Below are 15,162 nucleotides of genomic sequence, written 5' to 3'. Positions count from 1 at the left end.
AAATTCTGCATTCTTTTTCTCCAATCCCCCCCCCCCCCCCCACACACACACATTTTCCTAAATTTTGTCGACTTTTATCTATCCCTTCGATGTTTGCCCTATAAATTTGCCCACAAATTTTTTTTGTTTGCGATTGTTTTTTTTTTCACAAATAAGAACCTTTTCTTACAAAAATGTTTCATAGGGAAAACATACAGATCTTGTAGTGTAGTGAACGGTAAAGTAGAATATATAGACAATTTTCATAAATTGCGGGAAGGGAGGCTTGAAAAATATCTATGTTAGGTCTAATACCTTGACAGACTACATCATCACGAAACTAAAACTTTTAAAACAAGTGGCTCAATAAAATATATTTTTTATTATTTTGGTTTTCAAATTTTAAATGAATAACCCCTTTCATTAAATTGATGTTCCATCTATTTTCTTTAAATTTAAAAGTAATTTTGGATTATTAAAATTTAAATCTGTTGAATCGTTGCATCTAAAAATTATAGATGTTATAGAGGGAAAAAAATTTATTTGAATATATTTTTATGGATTCTTGATGCTCAAGTCACACTTAGCCCTAGTGTAGGAGAGATTATTTGAAAAGTAATTTTTGGGATAACTGCAATTGGAATGGACAAGCGGCTTAGGGTTTTTGATACTTGTGTTGCAGAGATTTCTACTCCAACATCACCAAGAGTTGATGGAGCAAGGATCATATCAAGATCAATCATATGCAACGTTTACAAATGAGGATCATACACGAGCAAAATCTCTGCTATTACATTAGGCATGGACGAATGCTATATACTCTTATCCGAAATTGGCTTCCATCTGTTCTTTTAGTATGAGGACTATTAGCTACTTGAGAACTTTGTTAATGGAAGCAACACGGCCTCTAGCTATTCTTTAGTAGTACTTGGACACCGAACAAAATGAAAAATAAGTGTATGTTGTCAAATGAACCCATTTAAACAAAAGTCATTCTTTTTGTATTTGAAACTATTGAGTTGATGTTATGTATTTGAAAAGTCTTTTATTGAATTTGCTATCAGTTTATGCATTGTTGAAATGAAAGTTGGATCATGAATATGTTTTAGCTAATGTTTTTCGAAAAAAAAAAAAAGTTATTTTTTTGGGATGACATGTTGTTAAAAGTAGAAAAAAAGTAATAAAAATTTGAATAATAATAATTATTATTATTATTTTGAAAATATTTAATTGAAAATGAGTGTAGATAAAAGTGATTTAAAAAAATAACTTTTACACAAGAACTTAATTTTAATCAAAGATTTGTGCACAAATTTCTCATTTTGTCAAGACTTTTAAAAGTTCAAGGACAAACTTACTCATTTAAATTGGGGAACAATACATATCAAAGTGTTTAAAAGATATAATTTAAAAATTAAGAAATTTATTCTAAAATTTCAAAAATCATGTTGTAATTAAATAGATAATTTAATATATTAATGTCACAATATTATATAATTTTATGATCACAGTAACACACGAATCACAATCATAGAATGTCACAATTACAAATCACAAATTTTATAGATCATAACTTATTTATTAATCGCAAATTATCAAATCAATTAGTTCACACATTATTTCTCAATCTCAAATCACAAAATTTTATATATCACAATTTATTTATCGCTTACAAATTATCAAATTAATAAGTCATCTATTATTTCTCGATATCAAATTACAAATTCTATAGGCCATAACTTAACAACTTATGAGTTACGATTATAAATTAATTAGTCGCAACTCATATTTTTTTATATTATATTATTTATTGATAAAAAATTATTTATTTTATTGATTACATATTATTTATTGGTTACAAATTAACCATTTTATTTATCACAATCAATCAAATAATTGGTCATAGCCTAATTCACCATGACACCAACCAAACGCTATGTCACCTCACCACTACTGTCAGCACCAACGCCACATGCACTACCACCACTTTACCACAACTACTAGCACCATGAGTATTCTTTATGAACCAATGAATTGTGTGATGTCGACTCTTCTAGGATACATGAGTAAATCAATATAAATTATAAGGTTGTTTGTGATTATGATTTCACGCTTTCATACAAGCTACTTTACACCATTATTATTTTGCTTTGTAGACTGTAGTTTTTGGTTTTGCTTTGTGTGTTTAGAAAATGTTGCAATTGCTTTATTGATAGAATATATCTGATGCAGTGAAAAGTGAAATAACAAAACAACAATGCTTACAAACCTAAATATTCGTTGATTTAATGAATTCTCAATATCTGAAATCAATAATTGGCTTAATTGCTGAAAAAAAGAATTAATAGATTGAAGTCTACTATGATTTGTCTCTAAGGATGCGTTTGATTGCAAGTAGGAAAATTGCATGGAAAGAAAATATTTTCCAGGTAATTCAATTGCCTAGAAATTATTTACATGGAAAATATTAATTACACGTGTTTGATTGACATAAATTTCAACCTAGAAAATGTTGCAATTTTCCAACTTTTGGTGTTTGATAGTCATTATTTTCCATGGAAATAATCATTTTTTCCAACTTTGTCTGTTTGACAACCACTATTTTCCATGAAAATTGTCACTTTTTCCTTGGAAAATAGTGGTTTTTTCCCATGAAAATTTGTCAATGTGAGTGATCCAAATTTTAAACAAATTTTAGACATAAATGCGGCCAAATCCTAATCAATTATAATTAATATAACAATTAATTTGTGGATAAAAATATGCCAAGATTCGGTACGGAAGATGCAAAAACGCGGTCGAGATGAAATAATTTTCCCTAACAATTAAGATTTCTACCACTTACATATTCGTCTTTGCAGTCATAAATAATAATCGGATAATCAATTCAATAAATAATGATGAAACTTCGTCCAATGTATTACATAAAACAAAAATGAAAAAACCAAAAAAATCTGTATCATAAGAAAATAGCAAATAAAATCAACATAGATGTCATACTTTCACATGTTTGTTAAATTATCCAACCAAGTCATCTTAAAATAGTGGAGGCAGATCACGGCCCAGATTCTCAAATACTAAATCACGCATGAATTCTTCATCAGTCAAACTCATAAATACTCTAGCCAGACTCTCATCCGATCGAAATATTTTCATTACTTACATTATGTCATGCTTTTCTATACGCATGCCTTGTAATTTTTCTAGAACCAACTACCAATTGATGTGGTTTAGTGTATCTAATGTTGCTTGAGTCTCCATAGCGATAGCAATTTTTTTTGCTGATTCGGCAATGCTTGATAGGGCAACGAGACTCTCATCATTAGGTTGGGTACGTCGACGGCGAACTTTGTTTGTTTCTCCTTCGGCATTACGCTTAGGAGCGCGAATGGGGCTTGGATCCGTATCCTCATTTTGACCATCAACTTCATGCACAGTTTCATCTAAAAAATAGTAAAATAAGAAATTGTTAGAATCTCTAATAGAATACGAATTATATAAATTTTTATGTCTAATCTAGTACGTACCATGATCGGGGGATAAAATGTCATTGTCGGTTACAGCACGATCTCCTGTAGCAGAATCATTTCCAAAAATAGCCTCCAAATCATCATAACGAGAACAAAGTTTGGTCCTCCACTTTCCAAATTCTAGTTTGCCCTACAAGAAAAAGAGTGAAATATGTTTTACGCTAGTTAGGGGGCACAATAAATTATATTAGTAATATTTAAGGAATAATACTTTCATTGGTCAATGAAATTTTGTACCTTCAACAACTCCTCCCAAGCTAGTACATCGGCTGTGACACGTCCAGTGTGAGGATTTAACCCAAAACCACTCATGCTTAACAACTGACGAACTTCAACATATTTTTTTTAAGAGTTTTCAATCGCGCCCTCACATTCTTATCAGACACCATCACTCCGCATCCATTGTGCACGCTCTCGATTGCTTTGGACACGTGAAATGATGAAAAGCCATTGTCACTTCTTTTGTGACTAGACAACACTTGAGGTAGTAGTGCAGTTATCATACAACCGTCCATTGCATCACTCCAACGTATTTGACGATTCCTAGAATTAGGATCCGATTGGGTTGAGCTTATTTCCTCCACGTCTGAATGAAGGGTTGGTCTAGGAACTCGAAAAGGTGCCGCAGAGCTTTGTCGAATATTTGCCATGAATTGTATAGTGCAAGATTAACTGTTTACGGTCAACCAATAAATAAGAACATTTAAGAAAATTGCATGTCAACAATGTCTCCAATAATAACAATTCCAATTGCAATATTTAAAATTCTAGTAATCTTATGTCAACTATTACAGGACATGGGAAAAAAAATCTGCTTAATGTCAATACGTCTTCAAGTCAAGCAATTACTAAATATGAAAGTCTAGTAAGTTTATATCCATTACATAGAAAAAAAAACAAGATTTCAATCGAAATCAATTCCTGCATTTTGATTGGAAAGATAATCAGCACACATTAAATCAGCAATTGCGTTCCTCTTATTAGACCACACTTCCTGATTTGTGAAAGATATGTGAGCATTTGGAGTTTCATCTTCAGGTACATCAACATGCGTAGGGCTAACCTCATCATCACTACTATCTAAGTCGTCCTCCTCACAAACATCTTCAACATCATCAATCCTTAAGAAGTTGTGGATGGCAGAACAGGCAAGGACTATCTTTGCTTGTGTGTTAATGTCGTGATAGGGTTGATGTCTCAAATATGCAAATCTTTTATTTAGCAACCCAATTGTACGCTCAATAACATTACGTAGAGATGAATGTCGAAAATTGAACAACTCCTTACTACTTTCAGGACGTTGACCTTCAATATCTCTACGATTGTAACGAGTCCTACGGTATGGTGCAAGAAAACCGGAAACCGATGGGAAGCCAGCGTCAACAAGGTAATATTTACCTAGGAAAGAGTCGTTCATATGATGGTAGTTAGGTAATTATTATAACTTATGCGTGGAAGAAATGTTTTCAAAATAGTGACACAACTTACCAACAGGAATTGTTAGCTTATGTCCTTGGCGTAATATTGCACTCCGTAACAATCGACCATCATGTGCAGATCCCTCCCAACCGGCAAGCACGTATGTAAATTTCATATCAAATGTGCAAGTTACTAAAACATTTTGGGAAATCACTTGCTTTCTATTGCGATATTTACCTTAATCCTCTAAAGGCACATACGCAGCTATATGTGTACCATCGATTGCTCCTACGACGTCCTTTAAAAAACAATACTTTTCAAAATAAATTTGAATATTGAAGTTTTAAAAAATATGATGAAATATCTCCAAACCACTAACCTAAAAAAAGGAGTACCATGGCTGCACATTTTTTTTTCGTATGGTGAGTTATGAGGAGTGGCATTAATCACAACATCTATATACAGTCCAAGACAAGCGTGTAAGACTCTGTGAAAGTAAAAGCTCACTGTTTGACCAGAGCGAAAGAAAGTAAAACATCCAGCGCGATTACGTTGGTCATGCCCGACTGTATTCAGAAAAATTGCGACTTGTTCCTCAATTCAAACGTATTTACTGTCAACCAATCCATAAGTTCACAAACGAGCACATAATCTTTGAAATGGACCTATTTTCATCCTAAGGAGATCACGACATATTGTATCACTCGTGCTAAACATTTGTGTAAGTGTTATTTCTCTTTCAGAATTCCAATTTGTATGAGGAGCTCTTGGAAGATGTCGTGCAGGACGCCTAAGTTCGTTATATATCGCAATCGCTTGTATGACCATTGTCCAAAATAAACATAAATGTTGTCGTTGGCATCGACGTTGATTCGTTGTTGAAGCCATGTTATAAACTACCATGGTAAACAAAAATCCAATAAAAATTTGTTTATAAAGAATAACATAACATCATTACAGAATAAAAAGTTAACTGTAGCTACAGGAAAATACGCACAATGGACAACAGTTAAATTATTGTGCATTATATTGGTAATAGATCCATAGATACACGCACCCAAACCAATCAAAACGCTAGCTGGGTTTAGTTTCTTGAATTTGTTTCTACTTCTTGGATAGTAAACCAAATTATTGTAAATCAAACCATTCCCACTGTTGAACATGCCCTCACTCACACAAAATGAATTCATTTTTTGTCAAAAGCCTCGTATGTGCACGAATTCAATAAATAGTGATAGCAAAACTTGATCCCAAGAAATTTGCTTGCTCCAATACCATGATGAACTACTTCATTTACAAGTTTAAGTCGTTAAGAGAGGACACAGATATTAAATTTAGTCTCCAACACTAACTTTTGCTACATTCTTGCTTCTAGACTCAGGGCTTTTATGTAGATGTGCATTTTGATTACTGGGAGTTCCTCAAAGCTTCCATTGTGGTAAAAATTACCATATTAAATCTAAATGCCCAACCCTCTTGCATAAAGAAAGTTTCACTTCTGCCTAAAAGATTCACAAACACGCCTAAGTCTACCCTACCGCTATTTATACATATGTCAGAAAATTTAAGACAAAAAAAGGCAAATTTTTTTTCTGGGAGTTTAGGTAAATATAGAATTGTTTCCACGTGCTTCTGTTGGGATGCTAATGGGCATGTAAAATCTAGATGTTCTAGATTTTTACATGTAAGAATTAAAAGCATACTCAGCGATCCTTCAGGTGCGCCCAAATATAAATCTAAATTGAACATTAGGCAAGTATATGAGTTAAAAAGACTGTGTTAAAATGCTACCATAGTAAAATATTTCCTGTTGATCACGTTCAAGCCAAGAATCGACTGGCCAATTCACTTCCTAAATCCTTGGATACTTTTGTGTTTGACTTTCCTAGGAAAGCATTGTGCATTTGAATTGCCCATTCATTGTCTGATTATATAGACACGAATTTAGAGAATATTTTTGTGATGTCTCTCACTCTAGGTAGTGTTAGTGATTAGATGAAGTTGACATATTTTGATTGATTTTCAATCTGTTGAAAATTCATCAGTAGAAATACTCATCTTGATAGAACACATTGCAGGGAGAACCTAATTGATAATTATAACGATACGTTTCCTCCACAGAGCACAAAGAATCGAACTTTACAAAACGAACAAGACTGTCCAGACAAAAACACCTCACAAGAACTGAAGAAACTTCCAAAAATGCTCATTTGCCCACACCTTAGATTTCCCCATAAACCATGTAGATTACCATCAATTAATTCAATGCTATAACCCTGAACCTCGCTCTTATAATAGTCATGACACTTACCATAAAAAGTGAGAAGATTTGAGTATTACCTTTTGTTTTGCGCAGTGTTTTCACTTTGCAATAGGAAACCATGTGAGAAAAAGGAAAAAAAAACTAACTCATTAAACGGTGGTCACCAACACTTCAGAGACTACCGTATACCAGGTGTGTCAATCTGTTCAGGCCTGCCAACTGTTACTAACTAACGTCATTTCTCAACTAACCATATACAATCAGATAAACGCCTCATAATTCTCGCCCTACACTAAGGTTATATACTCCTCTCCCCACCCCTTTATTTACTCTCTCCCCTATGGTTTTCTTTTTGTGAGCGAATATGGAGAAACAGGATATGAAAGTTTTGAATACCGCCTACTTAGAATTTCTGGTCGACAGGTTTGTTAGGGTCGTTCAAGCAGCGGAGCAGATATCTTCTGACTTACCATTTCTTACTAAATTTAAAGTAATTAAGAACATTGTGCAGGAGAAAAAAATCGACCCGAAAAGCTAATTGAAATAAAAGGCGAATTACAATAACCACTAATCTGATGAAAAATTATTTATCAGCTACCTCGTGAACGAAAAAACTGATCTTAGCATGTATTCAGAAATTTAAACAATTACAAGAAGCGGTCACTGTCCACAACTTTTTTTTTTCACAAAACTTACAAACATATATACTTAAAATTATATTTCTGGAGCTACACGAGAAAATCACTTAGAACTGGGGTTTAAGGGTTAATATTTTGCCAACCTTTTGTAGTGATTTCCCCGGAGGCAGATCTGGAAGCAGAGAGTCGTCGAGTTCTTCCTCCTGGCTCGGTTGAATTGATGAGAGAGAGGGTAGTGATTTGTAAGTGGGTAGAGATGAGAGAGAGAGAGAGAGATTAATGTAGAGATGAGAGAGAGATATTAACGTGGGTTGGTTACCTAGAATTTTTGGAAAGGTTAAATTTCATGGAAAATAAAATCCACATTCCCCCAAGGAAAATATTTTCCTTGTTTTCAAGGAAAATGTGGTCACGTGACCAAAAGAAGGAAAATATTTTTCATAGAAAAAATTGTCAATCAAACAAGACAAAAGTAGGAAATAAGGTGGAAAAAACCCATTTTCCATGGAAAATGTGTGCAATCAAACACACCCTAAATGATATTTCGCAATTACAATCCAAGTTTAGAAGACATGCATGAAAGGTTATTGGCTTAGACCTGCAAACACTAAAGCTCGAAAGGTAAAAATCTAGAAGATTGGTGAAAGAATTAGGGCCCTTTTGATTTTTATTTATTTCAATTTTTAGTTTATTTCAGTTTTCTATTTTGAGAGTCTATTTTAAGATTGTTAAAGACAAGTTTTATTTGCCGTTTTGAAAGCTTATTTTTCAAAATATAAAACTAGAAAGCACATTTGGTTTGAGATTTTGCTATTCAGTAAAAGTAGAATAATTCTATGTTAATATATTATTTATATTTTTAAAGTTGGTGAATCTTTCAAATTTTTTTCATTACAAAAGTAAAATAAACAAATAATAAATTGAGTTCAGAATATAGAAAATAAAAAATTAAAATTAATGAAATGGACTAAAAATATTTTTATTTGTGTTTATTTAAATATTTTATTAGAATTTTTATGTAAATAATCAAAGAGCTTGAACTATTTTAATTTAAATATTTCATTAAATTTTTTTTATATAAATAATCATTATGAACATGAACGATTTAAAATTTTTATTTTTTTATAATTTTTTACTTTCTAAAGATTTTTATAACTTTATTTACTCAGTATTTTATTTTCTATTTTTTGAATTTTATTTTTTTGAAATTGATAGATTGATCATTTAAATAATCATCGCATTGACACTGTTGATCCTGCCTCCTGACTCCAGTTCTGCATTTGTAGATTGATAACTTCCTCTTGCAGGACATGTCATCTCAATCTCAATATCTTGTTAAAAGTTCAAATTTTTATTTCATCTTTATCTTGAATGCTCCTTTTTTGTGCATGATTAATGTGTAAGTGTTATTCTCTATATCCAATCGATTTAGGTTGTAAATACTTTTAATATATTTAATGTATTTATTTTTTGTCAAGATCTATTATTTATTTAAAATAATATTCTGATAAATAATATTAAATAATAGAGTCCGAAAATTTAAGTTTAAGTGATTCGTTAATTACAAGGAGTTGTGATTGTGAGATACAAATTACATATGATTGGATCTTGAATAATCCATGGTTGTAAGTAATAACGAGATATGAATATCGTTATTACAGATAGACCATCACGTGTGACATTTCTTATTTGTGAAGCAAGTAACTGATCTCACAAGTTAAAATGTGATGACATTTAAATGAACACGTGGATGTTTTGTTATAAAATGAAATATTGGAGACCCGCTAAGAGATTCCACATGGATAACTATATGAGTGTCAGTGGTTAATCTCTAACGTTCGGTAGTGAAATTTCATTTGACTTGTGGTTGTCATAGTGCCTTGTATGATGACAGTCATGTTTTGACGGTGTTGGATGTTGCTCTGCCAAGAGCCACTAATACGACATCGTTTAGGTATGCCAAGAACCATATGCAGGTTGTGAATGATCAATAGAGGATTCGTTACTCTTAGATAGTAAGAGATTGTGATCTGCATTTCGGTCAATTAAGTCGATTCAAAATCTTTGGTCAAGGTATACACATAAATCGAAAAGGAGTTTTCGACTCATATTGACTTAATAGTAGAATGGAAGATATGATCGATAATCGAAATTGACACACTTCCATATCTCGTAATTGATCGGATCATATTTATGAAAGGATTATAGTTTCATGGTAAACGAATAAATTTGATTTTGTCGTACCACGTGACATTTTCCATCACGTGTGTTGCCCTGATATAATGCTAGATGTCAATCTGGGACGGCGAGTGTGAATTGGTGATAAATTAAAAGAGTATTTTAATTTATCAATTTTGATTAGATCAAAATAATATTTCACGTCGTTAGGTATCGTGATCGGGAACGTGATGGGTCGCACACAAAAGAGAATTGGAAGATTACAATTTGTCAATTAATTGATTTAACAATCGTTGGATAAATTAATTAATTGGGTTGGTTATTTATAGGCCAGAATTAATTAATTGGATTAATTAATTCACAGATTGAATTTAATTAAATTGATTAATTAAATATTGGACCGGACTAGGCCAAACCCGTTTGGGCTTATATAAGTACATGGATAGGTTTTTCAATCTGTAGAGAATCTCATAATTCTTGCTAGCACAAGAGGAGAAAACTCTAGTGGCTACAATCTGTTATCTGTGTGAAATTCATTGTAGGTTGGATAATTGGACAGCTGTGGGATGCAGATCCAAGTTGTTGGAACAAAGACAAGCAAAGAAGTTTGCAGATCTAAAAAAAGATATAACTTTTATTACAAAATTCCTATCTAAATACAAAGATTAATCCTGGTGAAAATTGAAAATGTTTTTAATTCCGTTGGGCATGTCTAAGTAAATTCCCAACATAATGTTCATCTTCTTTGACCATTTAATTTTTAACTTTTGAAAACTTTGATATTGGCGCCGATAGGAATGATGCAACGGTCATATCCGTTCTCATCTACCAGCACGATATTATGTGCTGCTGGGACATAAGTAGACGCTACAAACACATCCAAATACTCGCAAATTTTACCCTTTTCAATTCAAAAGTCAATCAAATATTTTGGACAAAGTTGAACATTGTAAACACATTCAAATACTCACAAATGTTACCCATTTATGAAAATTATGCACACGACGGATCTTTGACGAAAAATAAAATTTACTTTACACATGAAAAAACATGTTGAAATGGCTAGCCGATGCAGCAGTGGAGTTACTATTTTACAGTGTTCTGCTTACCTATCATGCTACGGGCCTTAAAGTTCTTGTCTTTGGATCAAGAAGCTATCTTAAACAACCAATCACTAGCACCTCCAACAGTGTAAGTGGCGGCTTCAGCCACTTCACAACTGAAAAGAACCACCAGTGAATGAGCAACAAACGCACTGCCCTTTCCCTCCGCCATCTCTTTTCCCACTCTGTGTTAAGTGTGTGATGAAAATGGGATCTATGCAACTAAGGAAAATGGAGAATTTATTATGGAAATGGAAATCACGATGTTGGGCAAAACCGCAGATATTGGCGCCGATAGGAATGATGCAACGGTCATATCCGTTCTCATCTACCAGCACGATATTATGTGCTGCTGGGACATAAGTAGACGCTACAAACACATCCAAATACTCGCAAATTTTACCCTTTTCAATTCAAAAGTCAATCAAATATTTTGGACAAAGTTGAACATTGTAAACACATTCAAATACTCACAAATGTTACCCATTTATGAAAATTATGCACACGACGGATCTTTGACGAAAAATAAAATTTACTTTACACATGAAAAAACATGTTGAAATGGCTAGCCGATGCAGCAGTGGAGTTACTATTTTACAGTGTTCTGCTTACCTATCATGCTACGGGCCTTAAAGTTCTTGTCTTTGGATCAAGAAGCTATCTTAAACAACCAATCACTAGCACCTCCAACAGTGTAAGTGGCGGCTTCAGCCACTTCACAACTGAAAAGAACCACCAGTGAATGAGCAACAAACGCACTGCCCTTTCCCTCCGCCATCTCTTTTCCCACTCTGTGTTAAGTGTGTGATGAAAATGGGATCTATGCAACTAAGGAAAATGGAGAATTTATTATGGAAATGGAAATCACGATGTTGGGCAAAACCGCAGAGCAGAAGGCAATGAAATGGTTAAAATTTCAATTAAAATTTTTGCAGTTGGGAGTGTTGAAAGTAGGGAAAAGTTTTAAGTTTATTAAGTTTATGTACAAGATATTTTATTGTGTAAATGTATTATTAAAAATGAGTATGTAAAAAAAAATGGCTTGTCAAACAAGGGAGAAGTAATTGGATAGGCACCATCCTTGCGGCCTTTAAATGAGGAGTTGCCACTTCATCGGGTGGTCCAATCTCACCTAGGTGAGGCCACCTTGAGATTTAAGGTGAAAAGAGAGAGAAACTCAAGTTTTGAGATGGCCTCATCTCGTTGGGTGAGGTTGAGTCACCCGATAAGGTGACGACTACTTATGTGACAGTCTCACCAGATGTCTCTCTCTAAATAGGGGCTTAACTTGGACTTGAATGTGCATTTTTACCAATACAAGCACAAGTCATGTTCTATGAAATGGTTTCACACTATTTAACCATTGTGTCTTAATTATGTTATATTACTGAAAATAAAAATCCATATTATCGAAGGTTTTCATTTCATACAATTAGGTTTTGGAAAATTACTCTATCCCAACTCTCCCCGTATTCTCCCACCCCAATGGGAAAGGGAATTCCCATGCTAAATAGTAAGTGGGATGCGGGCGAGGACAAAAAATATAATTCTTGCTCCCTACATGCAGTCAACAATTTCGATTTTTCGAAAAAGTATCGTGATCATCTAATAAGAAATGTTTTCATTTCTTCAGGTGTTCAGTAAAAGTGATCATCCACCACATTATAAGCACACCACAGTTAAAACACATTCTGATTCATACACCACAATCAGTTTATAAATACAATCTAAACCAATTAAAATAAAAAGGGGAAAATAAAGTACATCACATTATTACTCTTTTCATTTAACCCCTCTCCCCATTGGCCATCTTTTTTCATCCATCAGAAATGCAAAAATTGATCTCTAATGTTCACCATAAGAAATGAATATATATAAACAAGTTGTTGTGCTTAAGCCAATGTGAGGCACTTCTCCTAGGATTCTGCCATGAATTGTTTTGGAAAACATTCTTAGCTCCTGTTTGTCATCCTTTAAAAATTTAAATTGGTTGCTACAGAATCATTCTCCAGCATATATTTACACAATAAAATATTCGATACACAAACTAATAAAGTTTCTTTACTTTTTAACCACACATTTTTCAAAAAATACTATTCAATAATTCATTTTCTCAAATAAATTCTATCAGACAGGTCCTATTAATGAATTTGTGCTATGAAAATTCCCAAGGCATTTGAAATTCCCAACTTCTTCTTTTTTATATACACATACTTCTATTTTAAAAAAACTCATCGTTCCTTTCAAACCTAAAATTCTACCTCCTTCAATTCATGATGTACGCATAATGTTTTTGTGTATATATACATATGTTTTTAATAGTTTGTATCTACATATGTTGATGTCAAAAAATAATCACTATATGCTAGGGTGTTGCAAAGTCGTCCAGTCATTTCATTGAATTTTCTTCTCTCAATTGGATTTCGGTCAAAGATTAGAAGAATTTAAAGCTGAGATTTCATGAGTTTGCAAATTATAAAGATCCAATATGGCGGTAATTTGTTGGACTAGGTCATATGGCTATAGCAGCTATATCCAAGTCTATGAAACTCAGTTATCTCCGGACAAATTTAAATAGGAGGGTATATTTGTAATTCTACAATTTTTAATTGAGAAAATAAATGAAAATGATGATTTTCGCAATGTAATGTAAAAATAAGGGCGAAAATGTCAAAAAAATGTATGGATGCTAGAGATTCATATTAAAATAAGTTCATACCAAGTCCAACGTCTGCCTTGAAATTTTTGCCATTTTCCCAGCCACCTATTTTAAAGTGGGTCGTCCTATATGTACCTGGGCATTGACACGCCCAGTACATGCCCCTCACAGTAGGAGGGCCCGTGCATTTTATTTTATTTGGCATAGGCCCCCCTTCTTGTGAGGGACGTGTAACCGGGCATGTCAATGACCAGATTGAAATAGCAAAATTCTAATGAAGTTCCAACAAGCAGCGTCCCCAACATTATTGGTTGCTGCGTTTGCCCGGTTGCTCAGGACCAACATTCCCAACGCTATTATTTTGACAAAACTTGCGATACTTTCTCTTCAAACATTTTCAAAGGATTATTTTAGCAAATACTAAAATGAAATTGGTTTTTCATTTTCTTATTTAGGATTTATGGTGTTTAGTATGTAATGGACTGAAAATTGATGATTTTAAATAGTGTTTTTGTTGATTGTTGTTATATTCGTACATTATATTGTAATTGATTTGAAATATTTTATAGATTTATTTAGATTGTGACAATATTTAACTTAAATTTTGGCAATCTTAAATTTTCACTTAAATTGTTGTTATGCTGAAGGAGATTTTGACAATATGCACTATTTGAGCAAATTTCAGCATGGATTAAACTTATATTGTCATTATTTTGAAGGAGATTTGATAATCTGCACTATTTATTTGATTATATTGTGTCTATTTACTTTGAAGATCTCTATTTATGTGTTATTTGAGCACAAATTATTTAGATTGGGTAACTACACTTTAATATGGTTTCAGCTAGATAGCTACATTTAATTTGATTTTAATTAAGACAATTTTGTCCAATTTAACTTATAGAAATTAATGACGAGACAATTGATAAATGATGATTATCACACGTAACATTTAGTTGCTCATGAAAAATAAATACTACTTTAGTGAAATTTATGACGATCATTACTTATAGAGTGTCATATCATGAATTTCTGTCAGTTCAAGTGATAGAACTCCCAATTGCTATTTTTCACATTATTAATGCCATGTCACTAATTGGATGTTACATTTCTTGATGAACTGATTTGTCCTTTTATAGTTATTTAAACACTTTTTGTACAATGTCCAGGATGGAGGTGCTAGGAGCTGGGCTCAGATTGATCGAAAATCAGTAAATTCCATAGCAGCTCGAATGCTTCCGATTTTGGGTGTGCAACTTTTGGCTAAGGAGACCTCTGATCACTCCCCAATGCTCATTTATTTTAGACAGCTGAGTGTTTCGTAAGCACCATCTCCTTTTCAATTCCAACGGATGTGGTGTGAACATGAGACTTTCATGCCTTGTGTACAAGA

General features: G+C 33.0%; 1 long non-coding RNA gene across 1 annotated transcript; it reads right to left on the bottom strand.

Moving 5' to 3' along the window:
* Positions 1-3,319: 3,319 nt before the first annotated feature.
* LOC111411036 lies at positions 3,320-3,794 on the bottom strand. Its single transcript, XR_002705814.1, has 3 exons — positions 3,747-3,794; positions 3,507-3,639; positions 3,320-3,422 (listed from the first exon to the last, which is right to left on the bottom strand). It is a non-coding gene; the product is annotated as an uncharacterized LOC111411036 (long non-coding RNA).
* Between the last annotated feature and the right edge of the window lie 11,368 nt (positions 3,795-15,162).

This window comes from Olea europaea, chromosome 15, assembly GCF_002742605.1.
Source record: "Olea europaea var. sylvestris chromosome 15, O_europaea_v1, whole genome shotgun sequence".
Lineage (NCBI taxonomy): Eukaryota > Viridiplantae > Streptophyta > Magnoliopsida > Lamiales > Oleaceae > Olea > Olea europaea.
The sequence above is the reverse complement of the archived record's forward strand: the minus strand, read 5'-3'. Positions and strand labels throughout refer to the sequence as shown.